The sequence below is a fragment of the Zingiber officinale genome, chromosome 4B, assembly GCF_018446385.1.
Source record: "Zingiber officinale cultivar Zhangliang chromosome 4B, Zo_v1.1, whole genome shotgun sequence".
Classification (NCBI taxonomy): domain Eukaryota; kingdom Viridiplantae; phylum Streptophyta; class Magnoliopsida; order Zingiberales; family Zingiberaceae; genus Zingiber; species Zingiber officinale.
Genome location: NC_055993.1, coordinates 47,099,018 through 47,112,540, shown reverse-complemented (window position 1 = coordinate 47,112,540; position 13,523 = coordinate 47,099,018). Strand labels below are relative to the sequence as shown.

Sequence of the window (13,523 nt, the reverse complement as noted above, 5' to 3'; positions counted from 1 at the left end):
AGCTAGGGGACGACCACATCCCTGCTTGGTGTCCAAGCAAGGGGCCGGCCAAGCCCATCTTGGTGTCCAAGATGTGGTCGGCCAAGGCTTGCTTGGTGACCAAGCAAGGGGCCGACCACCAAAGTATTAAAAAGAGATATTTTAATTTTTGTTAAAATCTTTCCTTTTATAGCAATCTACAAAGGTTAAAAGAGAGATTTTATTTTTAAAATCTTTCCTTTTTTGAAGCCATCCACATGGTTTTAAAAGAGAGTTTTAAAATTTAAAATCTTCCCTTTTTGTTGCCATCTATATTAGTTTAAAAAGAGAGATTTTAATTTTGATAAAACTTTTCTTTTTTGTAATCATGATTTAAAAGAGAAGTTTAATTTTAAACTTTCCTTTTGTAGCCATCACAATAGGAAATTTAAAAGAGAGAGATTTATTTATTATTAAAACTTCCTTTTTTGCAATGATTGGAATTAAAAGAAAATTTTAATTATGTTTAAAACTTTCCTTTTTTGCACTCCCATGATGCAACAAATGGAAATTAATAACATATCTTCTAATTCTAATAAGAGAAAGCAACCTTCGGAAATGAACCAAACATATCTTTGGCATCTAAGACTAGGTCATATTAACTTAAGTAGGATTTAAAGGTTAATAGCTGATGGACCTTTGGGTTCATTGGTGGTAGAAAATTTTTCAACCTGCGAATCTTTCTTGGAAGGAAAAATGACCAAGAGACCTTTTAAGGCCAAGGGGTATAGAGCCAAAGATGTGTTGGAATTGGTTCATTCTGATTTGTGTGGACCTATAACTATCCAAGCAAGAGGCGATTTCGAATATTTTGTCTCTTTTATAGACGACTATTCGAGATACGGGTACATTTACTTGATGCGCCACAAGTCTGAGTGCTTTGATAAGTTTAAAGAGTAAAAGGCTGATGTGGAGAAATGTCATGGTAAAAGTATCAAGACACTACGGTCTGATCGTGGTGGCGAGTACCTCTTAGGAGAGTTTAGGAGTTACTTATCAGAGGCCGGGATTCAATCTCAATTGTCTGCACCTGGTACACCCCAACAGAATGGTGTGGCAGAACGAAGGAATATGACTCTTATGGAAATGGTTAGATCAATGATGAGTTATTCAGAATTACCAAATTCGTTTTGGGGATATGCTTTGGAAACGGTACATTCTGAACTTAGTACCTTCTAAGTCAGTACCCTCTACTCTCACAGAATTGTGGAATGAGCATAAACCTAGTTTGAAGCATATTCGAATTTGGGATAGTCCAACACATGTGCTGAAGGGAGACACTGATAAGTTGGAATCACGTATAGAAGTTCACTTGTTTGTGGGTTATCCTAAAGGAACGAAAGGTGATTTATTTTATAGTCCTAAAGATCAGAAGGTCATTATTAGCACCAATGCCCAATTTTTAGAAGAGGACTATGTAATGAACCACAAGCCCATGAGTAAAATTGTTCTTGAAGAAATAAGAGAAGACACGTCTACTTTAGTACCAACGGTACAAGATGAGATACCACGAGAAACTGCAACACGTGTCACAAATGATGCACAATTACAAGCAGTGTCATGTCGTAGTGGGAGGGTTGTTCGGAAACCTGATAGATTCATGTTTTTGGGAGAGTCTTCGAACTTGATCCCTGGTAAACATGAACCTGATCCCTGCACATATGATGAAGCACTCCAAGATAAAGATACAGCATCTTGTCAAAGTGCAATGAACTCTGAAATAGAATCTATGTATTCTAATCAGGTATGGGAGCTTGTAGAACCACCAAATGGTGTAAAAGCCATTGGGTGTAAATGGATCTACAAAAGAAAAAGAGGGACAGACAGGAAGGTGGATACCTTCAAAGCAAGGCTTGTTGCAAAAGGGTATCCTCAGAAAGAGGGAATTGATTATGAGGAAACCTTTTCATCGGTAGCCATGCTTAAGTCTATCTAGATTCTTTTATCTATTGCCGCTCATATGGATTATGAGATTTGGTGAATGGATGTCAAGACATATTTCCTTAATGGAAGTCTTGAAGAAAATATCCATATGAAACAACCAGAGGGATTCATTGCGAAGGGCAAAGAGCATCTTGTATATAAGCTTAATCGATCTATTTATGGACTGAAGCAAGCTTCAAGATCTTGGAACATCTAGTTTAATGAAGTGATCCAGTCTTATGGATTCATTCAGTGTCCGGATGAGTCATGTGTATACAAGAAGAGTGACGGAAACGTGGTGGTATTTCTTGTACTATACGTAGATGATATTTTACTTATTGGCAACAATATCAAAATGTCGTCAGACATAAGGATATGGTTGTCCAAATAGTTTGATATGAAGGAATTGGGAGAATGTGGACATATTCTTAGGATCAAAGTAATAAGAGATCGTAAGAAAAGAATGTTGTGCTTATCCCAAGCTTCATACATCGATACTATTCTAGCTCATTTTAGCATGCAAAACTCCAAGAAAGGTTTTCTACCTTTTCGGCATGAAGTACCTTTATCTAAAGAGATGTGTTCTAAAACATCAAAGGAGATAGAGGACATGAAGGCAGTTCCTTATGCTTTGGCTGTAGGAAGCCTAATGTATGCAATGCTATGTACGAGACCGGATATCTGTTTTGCCGTGGACATGGTTAGCAGATATCAAAGTAATCCAGGACAGGGACATTGGACTACCGTAAAGCATATATTAAAGTACCTGAGAAGGACTAGAGATTATATGCTGGTTTACCAGGTAGATGATTTGCTCCCTGTGGGTTACACAGATTCAGACTTCCAATCAGATAGGGACAATAGTAAGTCAACCTCAGAGTACGTGTTTACTTTGGGAGGTGGAGCCATAACATGGAGTATTAAGTATAAATGTGTTTCAGACTCCGTCATGGAAGTTGAGTATGTGGCAGCCTTTGAGGTAGCCAAAGAAGCTATATGACTCAGAAACTTTTTGATGGACTTAGATGTGATTCCTGGTTTGCCCAAAATTATCACAATTTATTGTGATAATAGTGGTGCAGTAGTAAACTCGAAGGAACCACGAGCCTATAAGGCAAGTAAACACATTGAGCGTAAGTACCACCTGATAAAAGACATCGTAAAGCGAGGATAAGTTATTGTCGCCAAAATTGCATCAGAAGATAACCTGGCAGATCCTTTCACTAAGCCCCTTCAGGCGAGAGCTTTTGATGGGCATGCTGAGGGGATGAGAATAAGATGTATGACATCATATATGGCAGCATAGTCTTTTAGTATAAGTGGGAGATTGTTAGGATGCATACTAAAAACCTAACTTTTTGTATGAACATTTATTTTGAAAATGAGAATCACATTGGTCAAATGTCTGCATTTAGTAAAATATAGTTATCCATTCAATTTATATTATAGATAACATGGTGTGTGGGGTCACACAGAAGATCATGTTATCAGTTCCTTATAAATTATAAATAGTAGCTCACAACCAAGATGGATTGGGACAAACCATTAGAATGGTTGTAGTATAATTTGGTACTAGTTTATCTTGACTATAAAATTACACTAGTACACTATGTGTGTATTGAGCAGGACCATTTGAGATTGTTCCTTTTATACTGATTACATAAAAGAACATAACCTCTGTTATTATGGATGCGCATACCCTTAATCCCGATATAATAACAAGCACATATACTTAATATTTATTTCTTTAATTTATCAATGGGTGAGATTTATTCGTTAAATCAATAGGCCTGATAAGTTGGGAAATAATATTATTTATATGATGTGTTGTTGATTATAGAAGGAAACTGTGTCCTAGTTATTTAAGTTGATGATGTCCCCTTGAGGAGCTCATAAGGATTGTCATGTAAATCCTGCAGGTGGACTTAGTCCGACATGACAATGAAGTTGAGTGATACTACTCTTGGAGCTAGATATTAATTAAGTGAGTTGTTAGTAACTCATTTAATTAATGGACATTCAATATCTTAAACACAGGGGGACTAATGCACTCATGATAAGGAACCCATACTGTAATATCGGATTGGTGCGGTAGTTCAATAATAACTCTTTAGTGGTATGAGTTATTGTTGATGAACTTGAGTTGAGTGTTCGGGTTGAACACAGGAAACTCAAGTCCATCAGGAGGCCAAATCTAATTCCTCCTCTAGGTCCCTATTGTAACCTCTTATTAAAATCTTTTTATCCACCTAAAGCCCAGCTTCTTACCCAAGCTAGGGGCCGACCACATCCCTGCTTGGTACCCAAGCAAGGGGCTGGCCAAGCCCATATTGGTGTCCAAGATATGGCCGGCCAAGCCCATCTTGGTGTCTAAGATGTGGTCGGCCAAGGCTTGCTTGGTGACCAAGCAAGGGGCCGACCACTAAAGTAATAAAAAGAGAGATGTTAATTTTTGTTAAAATCTTTCCTTTTATAGTAATCTACAAAGGATTAAAAGAGAGATTTTATTTTTAAAATCTTTCCTTTTTTGAAGCCATCCATATGGTTTTAAAAGAGAGTTTTAAATTTTAAAATCTTTCCTTTTTTGTTGTCATCTATATTGGTTTAAAAAGAGAGATTTTAATTTTGATAAAACATTCCTTTTTTATAACCATGATTTAAAAGAGAAGTTTAATTTTAAACTTTTCTTTTGTAGCCATCACAATAGGAAATTTAAAAGAGAGAGATTTTAATTATTATTAAAATTTCCTTTTTTGCCATGATTGGAATTAAAAGGAAGTTTTAATTATGTTTAAAACTTTCCTTTTTTGCATTCACCAAGGATTATAAAAGAGAGGTAGATCGTGCCTTATGGAACAACAACACAACCTAAAGTTCCCTCTTCTCTTTTCCTTGGTGGTCGGCCCTTCTCTTTCTCTTCTCCCTTTATTTTCTTCTCTTGAGGCCGGCATCACATCAAGCTTCATCTTCTTGTGGCCGGTTTTCTTGGAGGGGAAGAAGAAGAGAAGGAAGTTTCCTATTTTGGCATTCCTTGGGTGGCTGAAACTTGTAGGCAAAGAAAAAAGGCTCAGGTGGATTTCATCTTGGTAGATCGTCGCCCACACGATATCTAAGAGGAGGAGAGGAATACAACAGAAGATCAAGAGGCCTTTAAGATACAAAGAAAGGTATAACTAATTATTTGTTTCCGCTGAATAATTAGTTTGTGTTCTTTGTATGGATCCTGAAATACCAACACAAGAGGCTATCGATTTTGTGTTTCGATTTTGTGTTTTGATTTTGTGTTTCTATTGTGGTCTCTATAGTTAAACCTAAGGTTATTGTAAGAAGTTTAAATATTCAATTTCTTTGAAAGGCTTTGTCTAGGAAGTGGTGGATGATCCCATACCCAAGAAGGCCGAGTGCCTCGCCATGTTTAACCTGGAAGTCAATCTTTAAAATAGATATTTAATCAACTTCTGTAATATAGTTTAACTTCTGAAGAACACATGGGTTGAACTTGGAGTAAAAATGTTAAGTTTCGTTTCCAATCCAAGTTTAACTTCTGAAGAACAACTTGGATTAATAATGTTAAGTTTCATTTGCAATCCAAGTTTAACTTCTATAGAGCACATGGGCTGCTAGGAAAAGTTTCGTTCTTGTACAAATTTTTGTACAAGGGAAACAGAACAGAAATCAGAGTAGCACCCAACAACGGCAACCGGTTGTATTTAATTATTATAATAATGCACACAAAACAACCTCGACATGCCTGAGGGTTCAAATCACACACAAACACAAAAGTCATAATAGTTAGACTTAGGACGGCTGCAACCACAGAGTTAATCTTTCTTGCACATCCTTCTATTATCCGACCTAAACTTATGTATGAGCAGTGCATAATTTAATCGAAAACCAATCACACAGAACCAGAAAACTTGCTCTGATACCACTTGAAGGCGCTGGAATTCCATTCTATTTAAATTTCCCTGTACAAAAATTGTACAAGTATAGAACTTTTCCTAGCAACTCGCATGTTCGATCAAACATGTGTTTGATCAATCAAACAAGTTCTTGGCGGATCAAAGCACACCTTGATCAAAGTACAAGATCACTGGCCTCTTGTGTTGGTATTCAAAATCAATACGAAGAAAACTAAACTAATTACGCAGCGGAATTAAGAACTAGTTGTACCTTTCTTCGTAGCTAAAGAGCTCTTGATCTTCTGCCGTATTCCTCTCCTCTTCTTAGATGTCATGTGAGCGATGATCTACCAAGAAAAAATCATCCTCCTTCTCTTCTCGATTTCTAAACCGTTGGCTACAAAAGGAGGCTCTAGGATGGGGCACCTTCTTCTCTTCTTCCTCTTCTCCACTTCTTCCTCTTCTTCTCACTACAAGAAAAACGATCATAGACAGCGGTTTTCCACCGCTGTCTATTATAAAATCGACCGATGTCTATGAAGGCGCTGTAAAAGGTCTGCCATTTTAGACATCGGGTTATAACCGGTGTAGTATCACTTAACGACACCGATTTTTGAATTGGTTATGAATCGGTGTAGTATCACTTAATGACACTGTTTCAGTAACGGTGTAAAACCGATGTAATATATGTTAATAACACCAATTTTGGCAGCGATTTATGACCAATGTAACATTAACAACACCAATTCCATCAATGGTGTAAAACTGATGTAATATCAGTTAATGACACCAGTTTTGGCAGCGGTGGAAAACCGATGTAATATCTGTATTGTTTAATGACACCGATTCGATTTCTGAAATAGTGAAAAACTGATTTTATACAACATTTTAATAGTACAAAATTTAGTTAATATTATTATACATCGATGTATCTAAACACACCAAGTCAATATCCATGTAACCAACACATAAATATTATTCTTAAAACATAAAATGATAATAAATATTGTACACATCAAGTCCGTATCCACAAATTGCACAAATATTATTCTTACAACATCAAAAGGTAATAGATATTGTACACATCAAGTCAGTATCCATAAAATACACAAATATTCTTTTTCCAACATCAAAAGGTAATAGATATTGTACACATCAAGGTAGTATCCGCAATTTACATTCCATGCAAATGCATGGATCATCCAAAGTTTTCAAAAATCAAATACCTTTCCTACTCAAATGTAATCTAGCATGCATTCAACCCACTCGAACCACACTTCATCAATCTCAACTCTGGAGTACTTGAGATTTGTAAACTGTAAAAACACATAAATAATATATTAGTAAACCAAGATAAAAAATCATAGTTGAAAAAGCAGTAAGAGCACCAGGTAACAAGATGACTAATTAGAATGCTTAAAAAGAGAAACGTTCATCAATTATCTCAACCACATCATATAGTGATAGATCTATCATTCTTGGGAACTTAATATAATCCAAACCAGAAATTATTGCAACGAAGTTTTCTCATAGTTGCAATTTAATTAATCAGTACTTATCTACGACTTACAGTATGTACAAGTAGAAACATACAAACAAAACAAATTTCATCGAGTCTGAATATCTAAAACACTATAAAAAAAAGTTATTTGTTGAAATATATGCAATTTATAACCTTAGTATTAAACACCAGTTCTTCACAAGTTGAATACTGAACTGTAAGCCTTTTTTCACTAGAATTATTGTTGATATGGATATTCTTACAAGATTTATAGTTTTGGTCATCAGCTAGAGGGGCTATATGTATTGTTCGAGTATAAACTTAGTTGTATTCCAAGATAATTAACTATGATGCCTAAACCACATTAGTTGATGACAAATCACCGACAGAGGCTAAATCACCTTGATTAAAAATTTAAAAGAATCAAACTACATAAATAGCAATTTTAATCTTTCAAATTCAATTCATTAGTAGTCAACCTAAATGACATAACTGTTTATCACTAAGAGTACATGGAAAGTAAATAAATTCACTTTTAGTTTGTAAATATTAAATTCACTTTTATCACTAAGAGTACATGGAAAGTAAATAAATTCCTCAGCAGTAATAAAGATGAGTAACATCAATTCATTTATATGATTTCCAATGATACAATAACATCAAAACAAGTTTTTATTTCAAGGGGAAAATAGCTAAAATGCAAACTAGTCAACACGAATTTCAAACTTTATCCTCTTCAAGCTAGGCTTATGAAATCATTTCTAAGAACAAACTCGACAAATTCAAGACTGTTCTTTCAACCAGACATAAACTTTGTAGAACTAGAGGAAATCAAATGAAAGATCATATCATAAACCCCAAGCGCAACAACTGGAGCAACGAATATCTAAAAGGGATCTATCTACAGATAATTAGGCTCCCAACGAAAAATACTGAATTTTGGAGAGGGAGGAAGATCCATCTGCCAACCGATTAGCCATTGAAAGGGAGAGTCCGGTCGAACAAAGAAATAGCAGGATTTCCAATCCTTATTAGAAGAAGACATTTTTTCAAAAAAATACTACCTTCGGTCAGACTTGGAAAATAAAAATCTCTTGTTACTACTTTTTTAGGATAATAAAAATAATGGAAGATGTGAGGAGACAAGGGGACTTGGAACAACTTGAACATAATAATGACCTCACATAGTAATCAAATCTAGTTTGGGATCACCTATTGAAGGGGGATATGTCAAGGACTGAAAAATAATGTCACCTATGAATTGATCCCTAAAAAATGTGACATAACCTGAAAGGGGGGAGATGGGGACGGTCGAGGGTGTTGGGAATAATGATATTAAAGTTCGTTGAAATGTTGTAGATTAGCTTCATCTGATCCACCTCCCCGTCATTAATATATGAGAGCATGACGGTGTACCATAGGGAGGGGATGTGTAGTGGAATTCTAAGGGCCATGGAATCGAAACAAGGAGAGAGAGAGAATCACTAAGAACTTATGGGAGAAAGCGAGAAGGAAACGAAGAACGAGGGCGAAGCAAATAATTGTTGACGAAAGATAGCGAGAGAAATTGAAGAACATGAACGCGTGGACATTTACTCTGAGCCGCCATGACTTATAAACTCTTAAGGTGTGTTTGGTTCAATTTATATTATATAACATTAGTTATGTGATTACCAGGTAATCACATAACTAAGGTTATGAGAAATAAAACATAACCTGTTTAATTCAACCTAGGTAATGTCATAAAAACTTGTTTGTTTGAAGGTTTTAATAAATAACCTAGTAATTTTACTATATTATCCTCACAAAACTAACCATATTTATATTTTTTTACTTTTACTTTTTCACATTTTTTTACATTTTTTTAATTTTTTTTTCCTTTTTTATAATTTTTTTTATTTTTTATTACTTTTTTTACATTTTCCTTTTTTTCTTTTTATGCTTTTTTACATTTTATTTATTTTATTTATGTTTTTTAAAAAATTTTATGTCTGTTTTTTTAAAGATTTTTTTTATATATTTTTCACGTTTTCCTTTTTCTTTTTCCTTTTTCTTTTTCACATTTTTCTATTATCGGAGAATATTTTTGGTAAAAAAAATTCATTAACCTCGAAATCAAGAAAAACCTCAGTTTTTCGAGGTTTTTTTATTCTGGATTGCATGCCCCTTTTGCTGACGTGTCAGGCATGAAACACTACTCGAGAATCATCGATTATCTAAACCAAACAAGATTTTCTTTGATAACCTTGGATGGATAACTAAAATTATCAAGGATAACCCTCAATCAAATGCACCCTTAGAGTTTTCTAAACTCTTCATGTGATTGCGTGGACAAAAAGTGGACTTCGCCACCATTCGATGAAAGAGACAGCAGAATTCAAACATCTCGTTAGCAAACCTATGATTTCGAGTGACATGGGTAAGCCACGTGGCAACACTAGAGGAATTGACATTTATGATGGATGAGACAGATGAATCATGATCATGATACACCCTCACACATATTGTCGCACCTTACCGTGCATTTATGGCGCCTGCAAAGCATGTCATTTCCTATTATCTAAGCATTTATAGGGTATATAATCCCATTTTTCGAGGAAGATAATGGCAAAAGCAGCTTGATGGTAAGGCATTGGATTTCCAATTTACTCTCATTAATAAGAATCTGAGAGGCATAATTCACTCGGCAATGTTGCTCGATAATTTCATGAAAATGGTAAAAGTCAAAGCAAATGAGAAAATATCTATTGGCAGTCTAGTCATACACCAAGAATATGCTAACCTGCCCTACAATTCAAAACGAATGCACAAGGGTAAAGGACAAAGGTGAAATGCCAATCGGCTCCAATTAACAAAAATCCTATCAATCTCATGAACAAATTTTGAGTTTACAATTGGGTGCAATTCAAATTTACGATAGATTTGGTCTAGTCAGTTGGACTCGTACCTCCTTCGACTAGATTTAAAGAGGAGGTTTATGATATGATGAATAAGGAAAGGGTCGGCCTGTTGGAAAAGGGATCAATAAGCTTGTGCAGGTGGCGGTCAAAGTCCACAATGGGACAAAAAGCCGAACAACTAGCCTATTGATGTGCGTAGATTATATATACTTATTTAGCATATTTTGATGCACATTCATATATTTTACGCATACTTTGTCTATGTACCTTCATACTCTTAGTCTTAGTTTCAGCATAATTACTCTTCTTTGTTTGGAGATCTGCTCTTGTGTATTTTCTACTTACAGGAGTCGAATGTGGAGAGGAAATAATGCTCGTGGTTAATCCTGTCAACAAAGGAAGGAGGACAACACTGGTCGTGTGAGCCACATGGCCATGCCAAAGGATCAAGGAGGAAAATGACCTAGGCCATGTGTTGCAGATAGGCCATGTAGCTTCACCAGAGGAGGAGGATGACATGGTCGTGTGGGTCCACACTGCCATGCTATCCCAGCAGCTTTTCTAGCACATGACCGTGTAGATCTACACGGTCGTGCAGTGACTCCAGAGTACAAGCAAGCTAAGGCCGTGTGTGCCACACAGCCATGCAAGATTTCCAGAAGCCAAGAATGGCCTGGCCGTGTGAGCCACACAACCGTGTATGCCATCCAGAGTTACAGTAGCACACGACCGTGTAGATCTACATGGCCATATCACTTTGGCCGAGAGAGGACTTGTGAGGCTGTGTGAGAGCCACATGGTCGTGGCATGGGCCGTGTGGTGCCCGTGCCCTGCTCTATATAAGGAGGTTTCTTCCCCTTTCAAAGGGAGGAGGCTCTACGTTTTGGGGAGAATCAACTTGGGGTTATTCTTCATCCTCTTCAGCTTTGTTCCAACGATCCTAAGCCATCTTCCCCTCCGCATCGACTCCAGAAGATAAGGATTGGTTCCGAAGATCACTCATCGTCTCTAGATAAGCATTTCTATTCTCTCTTCTCGTTAAGGATTGGAATGTTTGTAATCTATTTATCTTCAGATCTCTATCTTTATATTATGGAGTAGATTCATTGTTCTAGGATTAATGGAGTAATTGTAATGTGATTTGATGTATGAATCTCATGGATATGCTAATTTCCTATTTAGATGATGTTGATGTATTTTGTATCTATTTGATCTTATGTGGATGTTTGTGTTTGGATCTCATTACCATATTTGATTGAATGTTTGTGAGGCTTTTAGATCTCGTTGAGAGGTACCCTAGATCGTATGACCGAGGGGCATTTGTGACATACTATCCCGCTAACGGATGTCTCGAGGATCACCGTGAGAGGTGAAGCTAGTCTCTATAAGGAGGTGGGATAGTTGAATGCATTTAGTTCCTACACTTTTATGTGAATTGAATGGTGTTGTGTTTCTATGTCGTATGACCGAGGGGCGTTGGTGACATGCTTCCCCGCTAACGAACTTCATAGGGATCATAACCATTTAACCGCTAGAAGTGTAGATCGAAGTCCCTTGCCAGTTTTCTTCTGCAGGAGAAAACCAGCAAATTCCTACAAATGCATGTCAATTGAGGATATGAATTGGAGAACCATGCTACATCAATGAATATCACAACGAAACCGAATTCCTAGAACACTCACCAAACCATATACTTCATTTACTTTCCTAGTTTCATTTCTAGTTGCTACTTAGTTCATTCCTTGCCTTATTGATTATTTAGCTAATTCTACGTGAGACATCTCTTGTGCATATAACCAATCCCTGTGGGATCAATATCTTTTTATTACTGACGATGAAACCGTGCACTTGCAGTTGCGTAACAAGTTTTTGGCGCAATTGCCGGGAACTGTATCTATAATATTAGAGATAATCATTTGAGTTAGATTAAACTTTTCTTTTCGTTTCTATTACATAGTTGTAACTAGTCTTGGAAATTTAGTTTTCACAATCATATCTTTTATTTTTGATTACTTATTCTGCAATTTGTCTTGTTGCAATTCAAATTCTGCATTTCATATTTTTAGAATTTCAATATAGTTGTTCTTTGCCTTTCAAGTAAAGAGAAAATTTTATGATTTGTGATCTTGTTCTTTGTATGCGGAGATCTAACCTTGTAAGAGATTTGTTGCCTTTTGATCCTGATATTGATAAAACTCTTCATAAAAGAAAAACCTCCCAAAAACTTCTAGAGGAACAAGAACACTCAAATATGGAAAACAAACCACTGAAAGATTATGCAGCACTATATGCAAGAGGACTTCGTTCTAGCATCACAAGGCCAGCTGTTGAAGCCAATAATTTTGAAATCAAGCCTGCGATAATCACTACAATACAACATAATCAGTTTCAAGACGGACCACACGAAGATCCTAATCAAGCTCTTAAAGTTTTCTATGAAATCTGTGGTACAATGAAAATGAATGACGTTCTAGCAGAAGCAGTGCGATTATTATTATTTGGGTTTGTTTTGAGAGACAGAGTTAAAGAGTGGCTAAATTATTTGCCTACAAATAGTATATCTACTTGGGAATAATGTGAGCAACAATTTCTAGACAAATTCTATCCTCTAAGAAAAACTGCTAATATGCGAAATTTAATAGCAAGCTTCAGACAGTCAGACTTTGAATCATTATTTGAAGCATGAGATAGATACAACAATATGCTCAGACAATGCCCATATCATGGATTGGTAAAATGGCTAGTTCTACATATGTTTTATAATGGCATCAACTATCATATAAAGGTATCTCTAGATTCTGCAACTAGAGGGGCACTTATGAACAAAAGCCTAAATGAAGTCGAGAGTATTATTGAAAGTATAGCATAAAACCATCATCAATGGGCAACAGAAAGAAGTGGAGGCTATTTTTATCCAAACCCAGTTAAAGCATCAGGAAAATTTGATATAGATGCAATTACTTTGATGTCTTCAAAACTAGATGATCTTACTAAAAAGTTGAAAAATATGGGAACAAATTCTAGCACGGTCAACGCCATAGTGTGTGTTTGTGAAACATGTGGAAGCACAGATCATGCTCAAGACTCATGCCCATTGGGAACCATCCCTGCATATATCAATCAACTTGAGCAGTGTGATGCAATCATGAGTTACAATCAGAAACAGAACAATTCATACTCCAACACATACAACCCTAGTTGGAAAAATCATTCAAACTTCTCTTATCGTAATAATCAAGATCAAGGACCATCCACGGGGGCTAGATCGAGCTATCAGCC

The 13,523-nt window shown here is 36.1% G+C and overlaps 1 non-coding gene across 1 annotated transcript; it reads right to left on the bottom strand.

Moving 5' to 3' along the window:
• Positions 1-12,867: 12,867 nt before the first annotated feature.
• LOC121978886 lies at positions 12,868-12,974 on the bottom strand. Its single transcript, XR_006111217.1, has one exon. It is a non-coding gene; the product is annotated as a small nucleolar RNA R71 (small nucleolar RNA).
• Positions 12,975-13,523: the final 549 nt, after the last annotated feature.